This window comes from Notamacropus eugenii, chromosome 3, assembly GCF_028372415.1.
Source record: "Notamacropus eugenii isolate mMacEug1 chromosome 3, mMacEug1.pri_v2, whole genome shotgun sequence".
NCBI classification, from domain to species: Eukaryota; Metazoa; Chordata; class Mammalia; order Diprotodontia; family Macropodidae; genus Notamacropus; species Notamacropus eugenii.
The window spans coordinates 91336441-91358974 of record NC_092874.1 but is presented as its reverse complement, the minus strand read 5'-3'; the positions used below and the strand labels follow the sequence as shown (position 1 = coordinate 91358974).

At 38.2% G+C, this 22534-nt stretch overlaps 1 protein-coding gene across 2 annotated transcripts in view; it reads left to right on the top strand.

Annotated features, from left to right (window-relative positions):
* The window catches only part of DPP6 (dipeptidyl peptidase like 6), a 1325443-nt gene that overhangs the window by 513434 nt on the left and 789475 nt on the right, over positions 1 to 22534 (top strand). The window lies entirely within an intron of this gene.

Sequence of the window (22534 nt, the reverse complement as noted above, 5' to 3'; positions counted from 1 at the left end):
ATACCAAATTAGAAATACTGAAAACCAAAGGAGAGATTAATAAAATTGAAATAAAGAAAACTATTGAATTAATAAATAAAACCAATAGTTGGTTTTATGAAAAAACTAATAAAATTGATAAACCTTTGGTTAATCTGATCAAAAAAAAGAAAGAAGAAATCCAAATTACTAACATTAAAAATGAAAGGGGTGAACTCACCTCCAATGAGGAGGAAATTAAAACAATAATTAGAAACTACTTTGCCCAACTTTATGCCCACAAATTCGATAATCTAAACGAGATGGATGAATATTTTAAAAAATACAAATTGCCCAGATTAACAGAAGAGGAAGTTGAATACTTAAACAACCCCATCTCAGAAAAAGAAATTGAACAAGCCATCAATGAACTCCCTAGGAAAAAATCTCCAGGGCCAGATGGATTCACAAGTGAATTCTATCAAACATTTAAAGAACAGTTAATTCCAATACTACATACACTATTCTTGAAAATTGGGGAAGAAGGAGTCCTCCCAAATTCTTTCTATGATACAAATATGGTTTTGATACCCAAACCAGGAAGAGACAAAACAGAGAAAGAAAATTATAGACCAATTTCCCTAATGAATATAGATGCAAAAATTTTAAATAAGATTTTAGCAAAACGAATACAGCATCTAATCACGAGATTAATACATTATGATCAGGTAGGATTCATACCAGGACTACAGGGCTGGTTCAATATTAGGAAAACTATTAGCATTATTGACCACATCAACAACAAAGCTAACAAAAACCACATGATTATCTCAATAGATGCAGAAAAAGCTTTTGACAAAATACAACATCCATTCCTACTAAAAACATTGGAGAACGTAGGAATAAAGGGAACTTTCCATAAAATAATAAGCAGTATCTATCTAAAACCTTCAGCAAGCATTATATGCAATGGGGATAAGCTAGATGCATTCCCAATAAGATCAGGGGTGAAACAAGGTTGTCCATTATCACCACTATTATTCAATATGGTACTAGAAATGTTAGCTGTAGCAATTAGACAAGATAAAGATATTCAAGGAATTAGAATAGCCAAAGAAGAAACTAAGTTATCTCTCTTTGCAGATGATATGATGATTTACCTAGAGAATCCCAGAGATTCAAGTAAAAAATTACTTGAATTAATAAACAACTTTGGCAAAGTTGCAGGGTACAAAATAAACCCACACAAATCCTCTGCATTCCTATATATTAGCAACAAAGTTCAACAGCAAGAGATAGAAAGAGAAATCCCATTTAAAGTTAGGGTAGACAGTATAAAATACTTAGGAGTCTACCTGCCAAAACAAACCCAGGGATTATATGAACACAATTACAAGACACTTTTTGCACAAATAAAGTCAGATTTAAGTAAGTGGAAAAACATTAGTTGCTCATGGGTAGGCCGTGCTAATATAATAAAAATGACAATTCTACCCAAATTAATATACTTATTTAGTGCCATACCAATTAAACTATCAGACAATTACTTTCTAGAGCTGGATAAAATAATATCAAAATTCATTTGGAAAAACAAAAGGTCCAGAATATCAAAGGGACTAATGAAAAGAAATGCTTGGGAAGGTGGCCTAGCGCTACCAGACCTTAAACTGTACTATAAAGCAGCAATTATCAAAACCACTTGGTATTGGCTAAGAAACAGAGAGGTAGACAAGTGGAATAGACTTGGCACTCAAGATGCAGTAGGCAAGGAATATAGCAACCTTCTGTTTGATAAACCCAAGGACCCCAGCTTCTGGGATAAGAACTCATTGTTTGACAAAAATTGCTGGGAAAACTGGATAACAGTGTGGCGGAAATTAGGCATAGACCCATACCTGACACCGTACACAAGAATAAAGTCCAAATGGGTACATGATTTAGGTATAAAGATTGATACCATGAATAAACTGGAGAAGCAAGGAATAGTGTATTTATCAGATCTATGGAGAAGGGAAGAATTCTTTACTAAAGAAGAGATAGAATGCATTATGAAATGCAAAATGGATAACTTTGAGTACATTAAACTGAGAAGTTTTTGCACAACCAAACCCAATGCAACCAAAATCCGGAGGGAGGTAGTAAATTGGGAAAAAATTTTTACAGCTAAGCTCGGGGATAAAGGCCTCATTTCTAGAATATATAGAGAACTGAACCAAATGTATAATCATACAAGTCATTCCCCAATTGATAAATGGTCAAAGGATATGAACAGGCAATTTTCAGAGGAAGAAATTAAAGCTATCTATAATCATATGAAAAAATGCTCTAAATCACTATTGGTTAGAGAGATGCAAATCAAAACAACTCTGAGGTACCACATCACACCTATAAGATTGGCAAACATGACAGAACAAGAAAATGATAAATGCTGGAGAGGATGTGGGAGAGTTGGAACACTAATTCATTGTTGGTGGAGCTGTGAGCGCATCCAACCATTCTGGAGAGCAATTTGGAACTATGCCCAAAGGGCTACAAAAATGTGCATACCCTTTGACCCAGCAATATCGCTACTAGGACTATATCCCCAAGAGATCATAAAAATGGGAAAGGGTCCCACATGTACAAAAATATTTATAGCAGCACTCTATGTAGTTGCCAAAAACTGGAAGTCAAGGGGATGTCCATCAATTGGGGAATGGCTGAATAAATTATGGTATATGAATGTAATGGAGTACTATTGTGCCATAAGAAATGATGAACAAGAAGACTTCAGAGAGGCCTGGAAGGACTTATATGACCTGATGCTGAGTGAAAGGAGCAGAACCAGGAGAACTTTATGCACAGCAACAACCACAGTGTGTGAGAGTTTTTTCTGGTAGACTTAGATTTTTGTAATAACACAAGAACTTCTGAAAAAAAAAAAAAAATCCCAATGGTGGACCTCAAGGCAAAAAGCCTTCCACACTCAGAGAGAGAAATATGGAAGTCACTCACATAATGTAGCAGATCATGTTTGTGTATGTGTATCTGTTTGTGTATCATGTTCTGATTTGTTATACGGATTCTTTCATTTATCTTAGTCTGACTACACAGCATGACGATAGTGAAAATATACTCAATAGGAAAGTATACGTAGAATCTATACAGAATTGTATGCAGTCGTGGGGAGGGAGGGAGGTAGTGGGGGGTGGGTGGGGAGGGATAAAATCGCAATTGTATGGCAGTGATTGTTAACCATTAAAAAAAATAAAAAAATTAATAAAAAAAAAAAAAAAAAAAAAAAAAAAAAGAAAAAATAACTAGGGAAAAGAAAATGATCCTTAAAATAATCCTTTGGAGTAGGTAGGATCACCATCACTATTGTACCATGAAAAAAATTGAGACTCACAGAGGTTATAAAACATACAGTGACACAACTATCTGATGACAAAGATGTCTCTTGATGTTTCTCCAGTGTTGTTAACCTAAGCCTCAGTTTCCTTCCTTTGTAAAATGAAGAAGTTTCCAGATGATCTCCAAGTTTCATTTGAGTTTTCAGTGCTTTAATCATGTTATCCTTATTTTATCTGTGTTACTTTGCTGAGCAAATTAAGGTTAAAAGTCCTAGGCCCATGACCCTTAAGAATTTTTAATTAACATCTACAAGTGGCAACCAATCCAGGCAGTGAGGAGCAGTGGAGTTGCAGAAACACTAGAGAAGTTCAAGATAAATGTCAGTGCCTTCCCCAGGGAAGGTAATGATTGGTCAGTCAGCTTTATCAGGTTCCTGAGAATCTTTCCTATTAATGGCATCCAAGGTTGTCTCTTTGCTCTGGATAACGTCCCCGAGAGAGCCTCTTGTCAATACCTGAATTAGAGAGTAAATTAGCATTATACATCTCTCCAAGTTGGCAGTTGTTGCCAGAACAAATTAAACAATACCCTACCCCCCAAAAAGAGAATTTGCTAAAGTTCTTATTGACTTGAGGCAGTATATTGTATAAGTTCTGAAATTTGTGTCAGAAGACCTGCGTTTAAGTGATTCCTCCATATACTTCCCACTTTTGTGACTGTGAGCAAGTTACTTTCATTTCTCTGACCCTCAGCTTTCTTATCTGCACACTGAGGAATAGTCCCCACCCACCTAACACAGAGTGAATGTAATAACTAAATAGTACTTGTTTCTCTTTTACCCAGAAACTCTAAGGGTCTTCCCCTCCCAGTTTGATTGTTTGTTTGTTTTTTTATTAAAGGGGCCGTCTCTTGAGTGACTACTTAAAGAAGCCTATTCATTGAATGGGTGTATCTCACTCAAAGTGAGAATGTGATAAGACCTTAGCCTCAAAGGACCAGGGTCTCACATTGCTCCTGGACCATCTCCAGTCATCCCGATGAATATCTGGTCATTGCACCCAGATGGCTCAGGAGGAGAAAGTGAGGCTAGTGACCTTGCACAGCCCTCCCTCACTCAAATCAAAGTCAAGTGCAAGTCATATCATCATTTGGATGTCATGGTCCTCTTTGAGAACAACAAAATGAGGAATAGAGACAACTTCTGGCTGTTTAGTCATTTTAATCATGTCCCTCTCTTTGTGACCCCATACGGGGTTTTCATGGCAAAGATATAGGAGTAGTTTGTCATTTCCTTCTTGAACTCATTTTACAGATGAGGAAACTGAGGCAAGCAGAGTTAAATGACTTGCCCAGGATCACAGAGCTAGTAGGTGTCTGAGGGCCAGATTTGAACTTATAAAGGTGAGTCTTACTATCTCCAGGTCCTGCATTCTATCTATTTTGTTACCTAGCGAGCCTATAGAGGCAACTACAGTGTGGCAGATAAACTGGTAATGAAGTCAGGAAGACCTGAGTGACCGTTAAGGGTAGGGTGACTCTGAGGCAAATTGTTTTAATTTCCACTTGGCTGAGGCAACTCTGGTCTTTAAATACTGTGCTGGCCTATGCATTGAGGGAGGGAATTCTCCACACGGGGATTCCCCCTCAAATCACAAATCCTTTTGATGTTTGCATAGTCCCTTTCCAGCAGGATAGTCATAATTCATATCCTATCTCACAAAGCTGTTTTGTAAACCTCAAGACACAACATGAACAAGAGTTGCAATTGCGATGAGGTATTGACTTCAACCAGCAGTTCTTTCTTTAAACTCAGTGTGAATGCTTGGCAGCCTGTGAAATGTTCAAATATATGGGTGATTTAGGTGCTTAATGGGCATGGACTGTTTGTAACATTTTCTGAGCTTTACAAAATTAATAATAATATCCTAGGGGTTTAATACTAAAATGACTCTAAGCAGCATCCTGCATTTGATGATTTAAAAAGTCTTAGTTCACTGCCTTCCTAGAAATAAAGACCTTCAGTAAAAATTATCCCTGAAGGAACTTCAGAGTTGAAAAGAAAGAATGCATCTCTAGGATGCTGGAGATCTCCCTGATGGGAAACCCAGCTTTGCTACTGGCAAGCCTAATACGGAAAGAGTCGTTTCAGTTCTCTACTTTGCTTTCCCAATTTATGATCATTTCCCAATATCATAATAATAATAGCTCATGTTTTTTCAAGTGCCTTAGGGACCATGAAGTGTTTTTCCCACCATAATCCTCGTTAATTGTTATTATCTCCATCTTATAATTGAATAATTCATGACTCAAAAGGCAAAGTAGCTTGTCCATAGCTATAAGGAATGAATGGATGGATGGATGGATGAAGAAATGAAAGATATGCTTTTATTAAGTGCTTACTATATGTACTGTGGGAAGCCCTGGAGATACAAAAAGTAAAGCAAGAAGCTCTCAAGGAGTTCACATGCTAGTAAGAGGAAAAGACAATGTTTAAAATCACATATCCTGACTCTTAAGATCAATTCTTTTGCCATGACATCATGCTGTAAGATTTCCATTGCCCTACGGAAAGGTGATTTGGAATAGTAAAAAGATTATTGCATATAGAGTAAAAAAAATAGGTTTGAATCCTTTCTCTCCCATTTATCTCTTGTGTGACCTTGGGCAAGTTACCTAACCTTTTGGGCCTCAGTTTCTTCATCTTTCAAATGAGGCGGTGGGACTAAATGCTCTCCAATATCCTTTCCAACTTTAAGTGAATAATCGTCAGTTTACATTAGAATAAGTGTTATTGACTTATGTAACTGTCATTATTTGCCAGAACATTAAATCATGCCCCTAAACTCTAACAGCTCCATTTAAAAAAAGATTATATAAGATACATACATATGTACATACACATACATATAGACATATACATGCATATGTATTTGTGTGTACATATATATACATATATATGCATGTATACACACACACACATACACACACACACACACACATACACACACATATATATATATGATTAGCTAGGTGGGAGGAAATGGGGTAAGAGCCCTGGACTTGTACTCAAAAAGACCTGAATTCAAATTCTTCCTCAGACTCTTACTAGCTTTGTGACTTTGGGCATGTCACTTAACGTTTCAGCCTTAGTTTCTTCATCTATAAAATGAGGATAACAACAGTTCCTACATCCCAGAGTTGTTGTGAAGATCAAGTAAGATTCCATATGTTCAGCATTTTGCCCACCTTAAATGCTAACTGTTATAGTAAACCTATACAGTTGAGATATTAGTCTTATCCTTTAGGACCAATCTCAAGGTTGTATCCCTTGTATCTCGAAACTTGATAAATTAGTGTTGATTTTTGGATGCATGGTAGTTGATAAGTACAAGGTAACAGTGCTATTTCATAGGTAGAAAAATGGAGACCCCTACCCCGCAAATCACCTTATTTATTAAGAATATAAATTCAAGGTAAGGAAAGAGTAATGCTTACATGTTCTCCATGAGTCATGGTCTAGTAGCAGGCTATTGTGGATATTTGCTAGATATGAATTGGTGGTATAATGATGACCCCCTTGAGAATGTGTGATGGAAATGGCTTACCTAGGAAACAAGAATTTTCCATTATTCTTCTTTAGCATTACTGTCTTGTATTTTATGAAGTACTCACAGCTTTGCCCAATATCCTAATAGACATATCACCTCTGACCTTAAAATGTAATTCACTAGGTGTACTCAGATCCCCTTGATTATACCTAGGCAGACAGTCCCTATGTCCAGAGTTTATTTCCAAGACTATTAAGAAGGAATGAAGGTATTAAATATCATACTGAGGTATCTAATTCAAAGGAAAGATCAACCTATAAGTCAGAATAAGTCAAAATTCTGTGTGAAATTAGGTAAAACGTCCTGATTACATTAGAATGGACTCCTATAGTCATAATTCCCAATCTTTTTTGTACTCAAGAGAGCCTCTCCTCAGAGGCACTATGGGATTCACATTACAAATTTACAGTAGAAAATGACTGTCCTATATGTAGGGCAGGGCAGAATGAGAGGGGAAAAATCAAAGCTGGAAAGTTTCCCAGGTTAACTCTGAAGTTGAGAACCTGAATTCAAAAACCTCAGAGGCCTACAGAAAAGGAAAGAAGGAAACAAGTGTTTATTAGGCAACAACTATGTGCCAATTGCTGTGCTATATGCTTTACAAATATTATCTCATTGGATCCTCCCAACAGTCTTGGAAGATAGATGCAACTATTATCACCATCTTATAGACGAGGAAAGTGAGGCAGCCAGAACTTAAGGGGGAAAAGAAAACATCCAGGATCACACAGCTAGTGAGTACCTGAATTTATGTCTTCCTGACTATATGTGTGGCACTCTATCCACTATACCACTCAGCTGCCTTACTCCCTATGGGATCTGTTAAATCCTCAACCTGCTAGGACTCCTTAAAATCAGAACAAGCTCAGAGAGACTTATCAGCAAAGAGTTGACCACTAAGGGGTGATAAATATTTTGTGGCCAAAGTATTTCATGAGAATATCTCCTAAGTTGCAGCAATGTTACATTCTGCTCCTGAAGGATTTATGCCTAAATCAATGAAATTACAGATCTTCTGAATAAATTTGAATGGAAGAAGTTTTTTGAGAACAGATGATTAGCCTTGATACTCAAACACAAAGTTTAAATGTGCTTCTAATGTTAAATGTTTCCATTGTCCCTGCTCAGAACCATCACCTAGATGAGGTCATCAGGGCTTTGTCCAAGTAGCCAATTATTGGGGGCAGGGAGAATTGCATTTCCTCTCCATAGAGACATTCCCCCTCTTCTCTGTAGAGACAACACCCACTTATCATAACTCTGTACCGGTCTGGATCACATAGTGTATAAATGCATCTGTTCCCACCTAAGTTGTTCTCATTCCATGTGATCCAGATGTCTCATCTGCTCCACCTCAACCATATGCCACTTGCTAGAGGGTTTGCTTTTCCTCTTCTAAAGCCCAAGAGGGATTGCAGGCTGATTTCTCCAGCTGATCAGCACCCCAGTTCAGTTGTCCTCTTTTTGAAATCACTGGTTCCCAGCTTCACCCTTAGGTGAAATAATATCTAGCTACTCTTGTACTTCTGCTATAGATACTGGCCAGTCTTTAGCACTGGGTCAAAGTGAAGTAATCATTATCTTGATAAAGATAAAGAAAAACAGCTGAATGAAAGATTTTGATTTTCCTGAAAGCTCCAGGGAATTGCTTCCATTCTGTCAAAGTCCTTTGTGAATTTCTCCACCATACACAAGGTCTTGGGTGCTTAGGGTCACGGTCATGGAAGCTTTCTCTCACAATAAATATCAGCCATTATATCACCATCCCTCAGGAGAATTTATTGAGCCCCTGTTCTGTGCTTGGTACTTACTGGGCAGCATAAAAGTGTCTAGCTAAAGATACTCCCTGCACTGGAAGACTTTTGAGACAGTTGCCATCTTGACAGTTGGTACTGACACGAATGCCAGTAGAGAAGACACAGGCAACTGAATGAAAACTGAACAAATAAACATAGGATGAAATCTTTTCACTGGGTGCAGGAGAATATAGCAGAGCAGTGGCAAGCAGCTGTATTTTCACCTAGAGAAAAAGTGGGGCTAAGGGAAGTCAGTAGCTGCTTTTGGAATAATCCAACTGAGCACCACAGGAAAGGTAGCTTTTGGGAGCTGTGTTAGATTATTCAAGGAGCACGTTCCCTACAGTAAGGGACATTCTGAAGAAATGTCTCTGGAACAGAAAGATACAACACTCGTGTTCCAATTTTATTTCTTCTTGTGACTAAAATATTCTGGCTGTGGTAATGGTAAAAATAATCATTTTATTATCATTTATTTTTATATAAGGAATCATGACATGTAGGTTAGAAGGTTGGCCTATCTTGGAGTCAGAGATCTCCATTCAAGTTTTGCCTCAGGCTCTAACTTTGTGAACAATGACTGGTTACAGCATCCCTCAGTGCCTTACAGTGTACCACTCTTTAAGTCTTTGGTTACTGGAGAAATAGCTGGTATGAATAGGCTTCTTCCCCTACCAGGGGAAGTTTCTCTTGGGTCCCTATTCACATAAAACCCAGGTCAACCATAACCAGCACCAAAAAAAAGCAGGGAGGTCTGTGTATAAAATATATTTTTTATAGTAACTAATCATAGCCCAGTTTGTTCTTGCTTTCCGTAGAGCTTGACTCCGCAGTGGGCTTGGGATCTCATCTCCACATTGCTAAGTTAATTGATGACCTTGGGATAGAGTCTCGAGAGTGGGGTAGAGAAGTTACAAGAAAAAGTTCCAGAGAAAGGACATTAATTCTGCTTGGTCAAATATGGGCTCAGTTCAGTTCTATGCTGATATTTGACTTTTGTACAGTGTTTTCAAGGTTTACATAACTTCATCCATTTTTCTTATTTGAACCTCACCACAACCTGATGAGATAGGTGCTGCAGCAATAATTAAGACTCATAGTATAAGGAAAAGAACATTGGCTCAAACTTCAGAGGCTTTGGGCTCAAATTCTCCCTCTGAGACTTAATACCTAAGGGCAGTTTGGTGGTGCAGTGGATGGGGATTCGGAGTCAGGAAGACCTGAGTTCAAATTCAGCCTCATGCAGTTACAGGCTATGTGACCACAGACAAGTCTCTTAACCTCTTTTTGCTTCACTTTCCTCATCCATAAAATGGGGATGATAATAGCACCTCCCTCCCAGGGTTGTTGTAAGGATCTAATGAGATAATAAATGCAAAGTTTTAACAGTGCTGGGTACACAGTATGCACTATACAAATACTGTCATTTTTATCGTCGTTACTGTTATCATGACCTTGGACGCTTGAGTAAGTCGCTCAGCCTTCTTGGGACTCCTGTGAAATGAGATGGTTGTCTTAGGTGGCCTCTGAGGTCTCTGAATCTATGATTCTACGAAAGTGAGGCTCAGACATTAAGCCACTTGCCCATGACACAGCGTTAATGTCAGAACTATGATGAGAACTCCAGTCTCCATACTCCACATCAAGGTTTCTTGCCATCATAGCACACTACCTTTATATAACAGATCATTTGAGGGGGCAGGAAGGGGAATGGTTGTTGCAGAGTGGGACAATCTGGATCCATAACTTCATCTGAGTAGGGGACTCCCTCTGTGGAGATTCTCTCTACCACTGCTACTTTTCCATAGCTTTTAGTCTTAAAGGATTGTCTAGAGTAGAGGTGGGGAACCTGTGGCCTCCAGGCCACATGAGGCCATCTAGGTCCTCCAGTTGGCCCTTTGATGCTATCCAAACTTCCTAAGGTCACTTGTGGTCTGGAGGCCACAGGTTCCCCTCCCCTGGTGTAGAGACACTGAAGGGTTAAGAAAGACATGCTTGCTCCAGGCTGGCATGGAATTGATGGGGAGTGGAGTTGAACCTCAGCCTATATAGACACTATGTCACTTTAACTCTTCGTGACACTTCTTTTCTTCCTTGTGATAGGCTTCCTTCCCTTCCTTTGTTTTTTATCTCATAGGCACCAATCAGTTTAAGTGGATGACCTTGGTCAGGAGCCATGAGGCACATGGAGCATCAGTTCCAATTAAAATCCCAGATCATTCAATGGCTGGAAGAGCTGCACCATTCTGCATTTTGCTTGGTTAAAACAAAGTCCTGGGGGAAGTTAAATGGGCAGGGCTTTAAGTGAGCCAGTTAAATATATGCCATCCAAGAGCAAAGCTACTTCTGCAGCTCATTCAGGGGCTAAAGAGGAGGCATGGGGGTGGCTTGGGGAGTTTTAATCTGCCTTCTAGTCTCTGTGTGGCATTGGGCAAGTCATTTAATTTGCTTCAGCATTTTCCCCGCTAGATAAGGATGGGCTGACTGCACTTCCTCTACCACCCAGGCCTTGAGTGGCAGAGAGAGGATTAATTATTTAATGACTGCAAAGTGCTTTTAAGATAAGAGGAGTTAGTTAGCATAATTAGTCCCCACCTTCCCTGATGTGACAGAATGACAGAGCCTGGAGGAGTGTCTTATTTGAAGGGATGCTACACAGATGTGATAATTCTATTTCTTTCAGAGGTAAATAATAAACACTGCCAAAGGCACTCTGGGAGTCAATCTAAATGAAGACCAAGTACAGAGAAGACATAGCTGTTGGGGCAGGGTTGTATCCTATGCCAGCTGACCCCTGTAGACCTACAGGGTAAGGGGCCCTGGAGTGAGCAGTCAGGAGACCAAAGATGCAGGTCTGTCACCAGCTAGCCAAGTGACCTTTCAGACAAAAGGCTAAACCTTTCTCTGTGTATTTCTTCATCTGTAAAATATGCAGGTAGAGTAAAAGAACCTCTAAAGTCCCTTCCAATTTTAGAAGTCTTTGATTACTTTTAAATGTGACTCAATGTTATTTGGACTTGAAAATAACATAGGTCTTATTGTAGGAACCCAGATGAGAGATTTGTGTGTTGGAACAAGTCTTTCATTTTACAGAATAGGAAATTGAAGTCTAGAGACCCAACCCTTGTGCCCAAGGTTGCACAAGTAGTAAGCAGTAGGACTCTTCCAGCTATTTCCCGAAAATTATCAATTTCCAGCCCTCAGAATTCCTCAGCAAATGCCATAGGTTAAATGAACAGGATATAACTCCTTGGGAAGAGGAATCAGGTACTTAAGACCCTAGTTATTTTCCTTGCTGCTAGTGGTCTGCCTACAGCCACATACTGTTCTTTCTAGCTTCTGAACCCATTACTGTTCCTAATTGAGATTTTGGTTTAATATTGTGACTCAGTGGGCACGTTTCTTCCTCCACCTGGCCTCAATTTCTTCCTCTCTAAAGTGAAGAGAGCAACAGGTTAGACTAGATCAGATGTTCTTAGCCTTTTTTGTATGTCATGCATCCCTTTGATTGGTGAAACTGTGGACTCACTCTCTATCATATTTGTAAATTAACACAATAGAATGTTTCAGTTTTGTTGTTTAGTTGTTTTAGTCATGTCCAGTTCTCCCTGATTCCAGATCTAGTGCTCTATCTACTCTACCGCCTCGCTGTCCCTACAATAAAATATAGAATATTACAGAAGGAAATCAGTTATATCCAAATACAGTTATCATAGTTGAAAACAAACAAACAAAAACTTCTTGATCTGGGGATAAGAACCCCTGGACTAGATAATCTGGGAGGTTCCAGAAAGCTCTAGATCTTATGCTGTTTTTTTCCTATCCTGATCTTAAATTATATTTGTCACTTCAACTTTAGCCCCAGCTCCTGCAGTAGGTGCTTCTGACCAGCCCAGAGGCCTGACCCTGGCTCCAATTAGCCATGCCTTTTCCAGCAGGTTAATAAGAAGGACTGGGGCTCCATTTCTCTAACTCAAATTAAGCCTGATATGTCATAGTTTGCCTGTAATGTACTATGTCATTCTTATTCTCATTATCAATATTATAAAGGGTTTATTTCCTCTGTATAATTTAGTCTTGGTCATGAGAAACAGTGTCGAGATGCCAAAAATGTTTCTCAAACTAGAAACTCCAGAGAAAGCACATATACTTTAGCATTTGTGTCCCTAGGGCTTGGCACAGGGCCTGGCACATAGTAATTGCTTAATAAATCCTACATATATCCCTCCCTCCCTCTTTCTTTCTTTCCTTCTTTCTTTCTTTTTTCTTTCTTTCTTTCTTTTTCTCCCTTCCTCCCTCCCTTCCTTCCTTCCTGTCGGTCAGTCTGTCAGTCTGTCTATTTATTTATCTATCTAATAATATAACTAACTACCTCATTCCAATTTTGAATCTGAGACTGGAAAAGTCCCAGGGATTTCTTTATTCCAAGCTCCCATTTTTGACTGCGATCAGCAGTAGATTGTGGCAAACATTCTTTATCTGCCTCAGGCTTTATATTTCAATAAGTAATTTTTTTTCTCTCAGAAAAGTAGGGGGCATGGGGTGTTATTATCGGATGGAAAAGCACATCCATGGCGCCTTTTGGAAAATACAGGGATATTTTACAGCAACGTCTACATAGTTCCAGGCCTGTTGGGGAGCACAAAATCCATCAGTAAATATACAGATAGATAGATATAAATAAATAAATATAATATATTAATATATAATAAGTAAATATGTATTAGATAAGCAAATATATAAATAAAATGTGTTTTTTAATTCATGCTGTACTCCGGGCTCTAAGCACCAAAGCCCTGAATGGAACAGAGGGTGCGGGGGTGGGGCATGCTTCTGACTTGGTATTTAGGTACTGACACTCTTTGATGCTGTAGCTGCTGGGACTTGATGACTTTGTGTATGCAGAAAATATGAGAAATGCTATAGAACAGCCAAAGGAGCTCAGGATTTGAGTCAGAGCATCTGGGTTAAAATCCTATTTTTGTTACTTATTGCCTGCGTCACTAAATCAATTTGTCTGGGCCTCATTTTCCTTATCTGTTACATGGAAGGATTGTACCTCAAACATCCTCTTTCAGAACTAAATCTCTGATCCTGTGATCTGATACAACATGTCCAGATTTCAGGAATGGTATTTCTGAATCTTTGGATCAGTCATCAGCCTAGGCTATAGAGAGAGGTGAACAAAGTATGGCATGAGCTTCAGTGGCATAAGTTTACTCTCCAGACAAGAAGATTGGGTCTAGGAGGAGTAGAAATGCCCCAATAGCTGTGGTGTGAGCATCTGGGTCTCTGTAACTCCATGGGAGTCTGCTCAAATGAGATGGAGAGTCTTCCATAGACCAGAGTTGAAGGAGTAATGATGAAGACATGAGAGCTGTCTATGTGAACTTTGGCCAACATTCCGTTCCCAAAATATGAAGTCATATCTTTCTTCTCTGTGCCTTTACTTAAACAACAGTTCTCAAAGTATGGTCTACTGGCCGCCCCCAAGACCCTTTCAAGGACCCTCAATATCAAAACTACTTTTATGTAAATACGAAGACATTTTAATTTCTAATATGGTAAATCTCAATAAGTATAACCCACATAAACAAAAGAGAGCCAAAGTTTGAGAACCACTGGCTTAGACTACCACTCATGCTCGGAATGATCTCTCCCCCTACCTCTACCTCTTATAATCCCTAAATCTCTTCAAGGTTGTGCTAAGGTACCATCTCTTAAGTAGGCCATTCCTACCACCCCCACCTTGCCATTGTCAGTACCCACCCATCCCCTTGAAACAACTTTGTTATTGACTTCATTTATATTTTGCATTTTCTTATTTGTCTAGATGCTACATTGTCCCAGCATAATTTAAGCTCCTCAGAATCATAGTTAGATATCTAGTAGTCCTAACTCAAAGTTCCATTTTTCTTCTTAGGCTACTGCTTCTTCCATGCCTATTTTTTTTTTTTTTACCAGAGCTTCTATCTCCCAATTCCACCCCTCCTCTCTTGAGAATTTGCAGCTATTGAGCCATTTATCATTCCTTCTCTACAGAAACGGAATTGACTGTGTCAATGGAGTTTTCATTTATGATGTTAATTTGACAGACCTACCATTAGTCTCTGTTAATAACTTCTATCAATTCTTTCTCATGAAGTTACAATAAAATGTTTCACCCAAATGTTTCCCTTTCCAATGCAGAAAGAAATAGATTTATGTTAAGGTTGCACTGGAAGTCCCAACATTATGAAATTTTACTCATCAATAGAGCAGAAGTATCAGAACTGCCCTAGAAGACTTTGGTTACCATAGCTCTTAACTGGGTTCCTCAAAGTATCCTTTGGTCCATTAGAGGCCCAGGCTATGAACGGGACATTTTCACATTCATTCAGGCCTAAGTCAACAACAAGTTACAGAAGAGAGCTCAGAAATGTGCTGTTCAACCTCTCCAATATCTAGGAGTGCATAGAGGAAATGTCTGAGGGGTTGAGGAAGAAATTATTTGAATATAAGAATCTGGAAATATTTATTGGAGAAAAATCTGTATTTGTGTGTATACATGTACATGTATATGTATATATATTTTTGTATGTATGCATATACATATGTATATATGTGTATATATATATATATACATGTATATACAAATATAAATATATATAAAACTTATTGGCAAGGCACTCCCACGGAAAACAAAAATTTCACAGTGGTTCTCTAACACCTGAAAAAACATTTTATTATAGGAAGAAATAATTAATTTAACTGTGAGAACCAGAATATTTACATGTCCTGACATTTGAATATAAGAGTGTTGAATCATTCATTTTCATTTAATGAATATGGAATTTATACAGAAGAGGGAAGTTTTATTTTCAGGGTTTTGTGTTTCATAATTTGATTAGTTCTGGGTAAACACACACAGACACATACTCACATGCACATGCCCCCAAAATAAATCTTATTAACACTTAGAGAATCATATAGTGGGAAAGGTGCTGGATTTGGAATCTTGAAAGCAGGCTTCAGGTTCTGACCATGGTACTGACTCACTTTGTGATCTTACACAAATTTCTGCCTGTCTATTCCTAAATTCCCAAATCAATTTACTTAATCTTGCACCATTACTTCTGTACAATTATGCCTTTGACTGTCAGTATTTTGATGTTCAATAATTTACACAAATTTCAGATCGAAAAATGACATTTGAGCTATCTTCAAAGAAGAAGTTGTTTGATTATCCTATTTATAATGTGTAAAAAGGAGCAGTCAGGCGCATATTGAGATTCAGATTACAAATTGTTCTTACGTAGAATACCATTAAAGCAGGTCCCCTAAGGCTGTCTTTGATGCAATATTTAGTTAAAGTTAGTTCCTCTAAAAGTACAACATGTTTTATAAAAATCCATATTTTTCTAGTAATTCAAAGTTACCTCACTATCAATTATTCTGAAATGACGAGATTTTGTCATCCTTTCTACCTCATTTTCTTGATTTTATCCAAGACACAGAATGTTATCTCCCTTAGAATAAGAATACGATAGTGGATAGAACATTGGGCTGGGATTCTAAAGAAAGCCAACCAAATGATGTCTAAGGACCCTTGCAGCACTATGATTCTTCTTCTCTAATAAGTATTCAACAAATATTTGTCCTACTCATTATTTTGGGTCCAGAGTTGTGATTTCATTGGCATTAGGAATGCTCATGTAGGAAAATTCTTCTATTGGTAGATCATCACCAGTTATACATTTACAATCTTACTGAGTTCTCTGGGGCCCTGAGAAATTAGGTGACTTGCTCAGAATCATAAAGCCAATCTATATCAGAGATATGTGACCCCAGGTCATCCCGCACCTAACGCCAGTCTTCCACCTTCTCTGAGATAGTCTCTCATTAATTAAAAAAAAGGAAAAATAGTTATAATATTTTTTACAAGCTCTAGCGTCAGTCTCAGGTACATTTTTAATTCTTTCACAGTGCATAATTGCATTCTTCCTCCAAAATCAGATATCTTTCTGAAACTTTAAGCTCATCTTCTAGGGGCACCATTGTTCAAGGTCCTCTTCTTTACTTCTCAACCCCTCAGCCAAGGAGGCAAGAAGAATTTGACTTAAATTTAGTGTGAGGGATTTGGGTTAAATGTAAAATAGAACTTCCTGATAGGAAGTTCATTAATCATGAGAAGGGTAGGTTGTATGTTGAATCTCTTTCCCTGTGATTGATGGTTGTATAAGGTAAACAATGGTAAGGTAAGGGAGGGGACAATAAAATTTAATATTGGAATGGAGTCTTATCACCTATGCTTGCTGATTTAGGGATTGTTTTTTGTAAAGGCACCAAGATGAATTAAATGACCTCCCAACATTATCTTTTTAGAAAGACAGAAGTCAAGCCAATCAGGAATGTGATATGCTTGTATTCGAGGTTCTGAAGAAAGATTTTCTAGCCTGTGCTATTGATTACAACAATAGTGTCCTGGGATTTAGAACCAGAAGTCCTGCACATGACTCCTAACTCTTCTCCCTGATACCCATGGGATTCTTGTGAAATCCAGCCCCCTTTTGGGGAACCAGTTTCCGTATATTTAACAAGGGGACTAGACATGGCTGCTCTCTAGAATTTTCTCCAGTTCTAACATGCTGTGATTCTGTTCATAGCATATAGAGATTTTTTTAAAAACTATAAATGGATAAAATGAGTTCACCCAATTGGAGGTGCCTCTTGATACCATTTTGTTGTTTCTGTGTCTCACAGCTCAGAATCCAGTGGCTTTGAATAAATGGAATTGTGTGGGAGGAAATACCAGGATATTTCAAAAGACCTTGACAGGTTAGAACATCAGGCTGAGTCTAATAACATAAAATCTGATAGAGTAAAAGCTAAAATATTACACTTGGTTTCTAAAAGTTACCTTTGCAAGTATAACATGGGGGAGGAATGACTAGACCAAAATTTGTCTGAAAAGAATTTGGGGGGGTTTAGTGGACTGCGTGCTCAGTATGAGCCAGAAATGTGGAGCAGTGACTAACAAAATCTGCTATCATCTTGTACTACATTGAGAAGCACAGATACTTGAGATATGGTAGGGATATTCATATCGTGCTCAACTCTAGTCAGACCATAGGCACTACGTGGTTTTGAGTATTGGGCATTCTGAGCACCAGAGGTTAGGAAGACCACTTCTGATGTGAAGAGGATGCAGAAAAGAGCAATTAAAATGGTAAAGGATCTTGAATCCAGGAAAGTGCACTGGAAGCAAATGAGAAAAAAAAATGCAGGGTACACTTGATATCTTCAGATATTTGGAGGGTTGTCTATGGGAGAGGGAATGGACATGTACTGCTTGACCCCTAAGGGGCAGAACCAAGAATAATGAGAAGTCAAAAAGAAGAAAATTTAGTCTTAATTTCAGGGGGAGAAACAAATAAAACTTGCTAATAAGTACAGCCATCCAAATGTATGAGGGACTGCCATGCAGAGCAGTAGCTTCTCTTTCGTTGAAAGTCTGCAAGTATAGATGGCCACTTGTTCCATGTGTTATAATGGATATTTCTAGATGGTTAGACTAGATGGTCCCCAAGATGCTTTCCAACTCTAAAATAATGTGATTCAATGACTGTGTGCAGATAGGGGGAATGTTTTCTTTGTCTTTTATTTTGCTGTGCTTTAATAAAATATATTTTGTTCTTCAAAAATTAAAGGAAGAAAGAAAATGCCAAGGTATCTTACAAATCTTTGAAAAAAGAAAGGTCCCAGCAAAGAGGGAGCCTCTTCATGTTACATTAAAGATTTTCGTTACTCACTTGAGAATCCATCCTGTAGTTCTTATCAACTATCTATTATATCCTAAAGGATGTACTGAAATAATAGGTAAAATTCTTCAGGCTAGGTTCTTTTATTCAGCCTGCTTTCAGACCAGAAGAAAAAGAGAAAAGAGACAAAGTAATTGTTACTTCCTCTCCCCTCCATCTCGTCAAAAATGACTTCTAATATGAAGAGGAGAGAGAGAGAGAGATCAAAATGTACAGTATATGACTGAAAGAATAAATAAATGAATGAATGAAAAGTCTTCTTAAATATATAAATAAATAATTGAAATTATTAAATATATTAAATATATATGGTCAAGTATTGTGCTAAGCAGTGGCAACATAAATAAAAAAGCAAGATAGTCCTTGCCCAAAAGGGATGAAATGAAGGTATCTATAGAAAATGCATTTCTTGTCCTCTAGCCTGCTTAGCTCTCCATCTGGTGTCACAGCCACCAGTGTCTCCACATTGCCTTTTATCTTTCATGCACTTGTGTGACCGATCTTTCTAAAGCAGAATTATTACTATATCATACCTCCTCCAACTCCCTCAAAGCTGTCAATGACTCCCTATTGCTTCCTGAAATTCTAGTGCATTATTCAAAGCCCTCTACAAATGTGCAAAATCCCATTTTTCCAGCCCTAACTTAGATAGTAACCCATGTTTTCCTCATTGCTCCAGACAAACTGAACTATACTCACAGTTCCCTACACTACAGTGGTACTTTCCCATCTCCTTCTGTCCCTTATACCTGGAGTAATGCCTTTATGACATCTCCTCTTACTAAAAACTTAACCACCCCTTACTTACTGGCTCAAATGCTACCTCTTCCAGCCTTGGATGAGTAGAACAATTCTTAAAGATAGGGGTGAGGAGGGAATATATTCCAGGAATGATCACAAATGGCTTGTGCTAATGCATGGGTAGTGTTATGTAAAGTTCAATGAATAGCCAGTAGTGCAGTTTGGCTGGAATGCAGAATTTACGAACAGCAAGAATGATAGATTGGAGCTAGATTATGGAGAATTAAAAATTTCATATTAAGGTGTGTAGTTAATTGTAGGAGAAAAAAAGTTCCCCTGCTCTCTTTTTTTAGCCCTGAAGTGTGCCCCCTTCCCAATCCCTCCTTTAGCTCCCAAGAGGAGACCCGTTAGAAGGGGGATTTGTAACCTGGGGTCAGTGAGTTTGTTTAATAACTGTAATCCAATGTAATTGATTTCCTTATGCATTTAAAAGTATTATTCTGAGAAGAGATCTGTAATTTGCACTGGACTGTCAGAGGGTTCCATGACTTTTAAAGGTTAAGAGTCCACATGCTTTTATCATGAGAACTTAACCCTACTGCCTACAAGCTCCTTAATGGGACAATAAATGTTCATTTATTAACGTGTCACTCCCAATTGGAGAAGAATATCACCCTAGATACCAAGATACCCACACATCAGGGCCTCCTCCTCATTTCTAAAAGGTTAACTTTTCTCTGCAGTGACTTTAAAGAATCAAGACCAACTTCTACTTGACTTTTATTTTGAAGTACCAATGATTTACAAATCATTGCATTAGAAACTCCTGTTGATTTAGAGAAAGTGGTAGGAGAGAGGCTGCTCATCAGGAAACTAGAGAGCTTAAATATGTTCATTACTGCTGCCTATATTACATTTTCTCTTGGCTTTTGAAAAGCCCTAGATAACCAGTGATAATCCAAATGCCTTGCAATTTCCAGATAGCCTGGCTGCTTTATCCCATCTTGAATTTGTGATGCACTATATATCACTACTCTAGTCATGTTCCACTTCTGCCCAACATAATAAATATTAAGCAAGTGCTATGTACTTACATAATTTGCAGAATTGATCGGCCAACTTAAAAGCTTGATTCCCCAACAAAAGAAAATGGAGTGCTTTGTGCAAAGGTTAAATGCACAGTTTAATTGGCAATTGTGCATTAGAAACCTATTGTAAAACGATCACAGTTTGAGGGGAAGCTACAGATAGCAGAGTCAGGGAATACATTTTCATTGTTGGCCATTAAAAAAAATCAGGTCCTGGAATTTAAATGAAAAATGAGGCAGCATCAGAGTCTGGCAAATGTCTCATCCGACTCTATCATTTCTCGCCCCCCCTTCTCTACCCTCTTTAGAATATTGAAAATGAAAAGCATGGAAAATTCTCTGAGCAACTGAAGACAATTTCTGACTGTGTGCTTATGGGATTTTAGGACAACTTCATTGAAAATAACAAATAGCAAACCATAGGAGGAAAAAAAAGACCTAAGCTACAGAATCTTGGAAGTGACAGGCATGGACTAACTTAAACTGAAAAAAGAGACAATTAAGAGCTAGGTCATGGGCAGCTGACTTGGGCTGAGTTGGAGCATATTACTTACAGTAATTGCTTCCCAGAATTGGTCAGTAGAGAGTTGTGCTAAAAGCTCAGGGACCCGAAGGCTCCACCCAAAGGGCACTGAGTGAAAATGGTGACTTGTTTGGACAGGGCCTCTGTGGGAAGGCTGCCATCTTGCCTGATAGGATCATAGTGTTAGAAGGTATTTTGTAGGACGTATGGTCCAATCCTCTCATTTTACACATAAGGAAACTAAGATAGAAAGAGGATATGTGACTTGCCCTAGACATAAGAGGCAAGATTAATCAACGTCTTCCTTAAATTTGCTAATTTGCTGACTGGTGGCATTTTGTCGGGACTCACCCTATGAAAACCCTTAACCAACAGACGGGGCAGGGAGAAATGACCAGTATAGCTTTATTATGCTTTAAGAATATTTATCAAGAATAGGTACTTTGGAAATGATGTACATATGTACTTCAGCTCTGGAAAGTTTCTGGAAGGAATTTACAACCGGACTTCAAAAATAGGGTCAAGGGGAACACTGATTTGTAGACTATAGAAATGGGTGATGTTCTAGGTTGCTAGTATAACATTGTATTAAGGCATGGAAATAGATGGGAATACAGTATGAGTGGAGAAGAATGAACAGGTTTGATTCAATATATTAGAGTCAGCTTTGGAAAGGGTTACAGATGAGGCTGGTGACAGACTTACCTCTATATAGTAGAAAGGGTAGGATTAGGATTCTGAATGTGTGAGTTTGAGTCTTGGTGTTACAACGGATTTCCTGTATGGGCAAATCACTCCAACTTTTGTTGTCTCAATTTCCTCATCTGTAAAATAGGAATAGAAATACTTATGTAAACTACCTCACAGGGTGGTTATGCATCTCAAATGACATGATGTGTATAAAGTGATTTTTAAACTGTTAAGATTTAAGGAGATATGTAGCATAGGGAATAGAGTGTTTGACTGAGATTCAGGAAGACAGGAGTTCAAGTTATGCTTCTGATACTAGCTATTTGAAGATGGATAAATCATTCAACCTGAGGAAACGAAAAGTTTAAGTTAATTGTATTACAATCTCCATAAGGAAAGAGAGAGAGAGCCACTGAGAAAATCACAGGTTACTATCAGTGAGATTGACCTCTGGCTATCCTCTTTAGGAGACCTGTATTCAAATTTCAGCTCTGACATTTACTACCTGTGCGCTTGCAGAAAATTACTTGAACCTCGGTTGCAAAATGAAGGCAAAGGTATCTGTATTGCATAACTCATAGCAATATTATGAATAATGTAATTTGGGACCGTGTCATTATGAGCTATTGTCACTAAGCCATCTCCCCTGTTTGACATGAAAGCTACAATTTGAATCAGGTGCAAGGAACTGGAGAAGAGGAGCAGGAGTGAGTTTGCATTCTGAGTCTTTGGCAAACCATTTGCTAAAAACCTTAAATGCCTTCTTGAAGATGCACCCTTCTATATTGGTAGCCCAATGTTTATGCTTACTGGAACAGAAACAATGAAAGGCTGCCCCAGGGTACCATTTTGGAAGTGTCCCTGCTTTGTAAGTTTCAAGTTCTGCATGCATTTCTTTCTGTGGTTTTCCTTGCCATCTTTTATCACCATCAGGGAGTATATAAAATGAGCAGAAGAGTCTGCAATGAGAAATTAAAACATCCTAGTAATTTCCAGC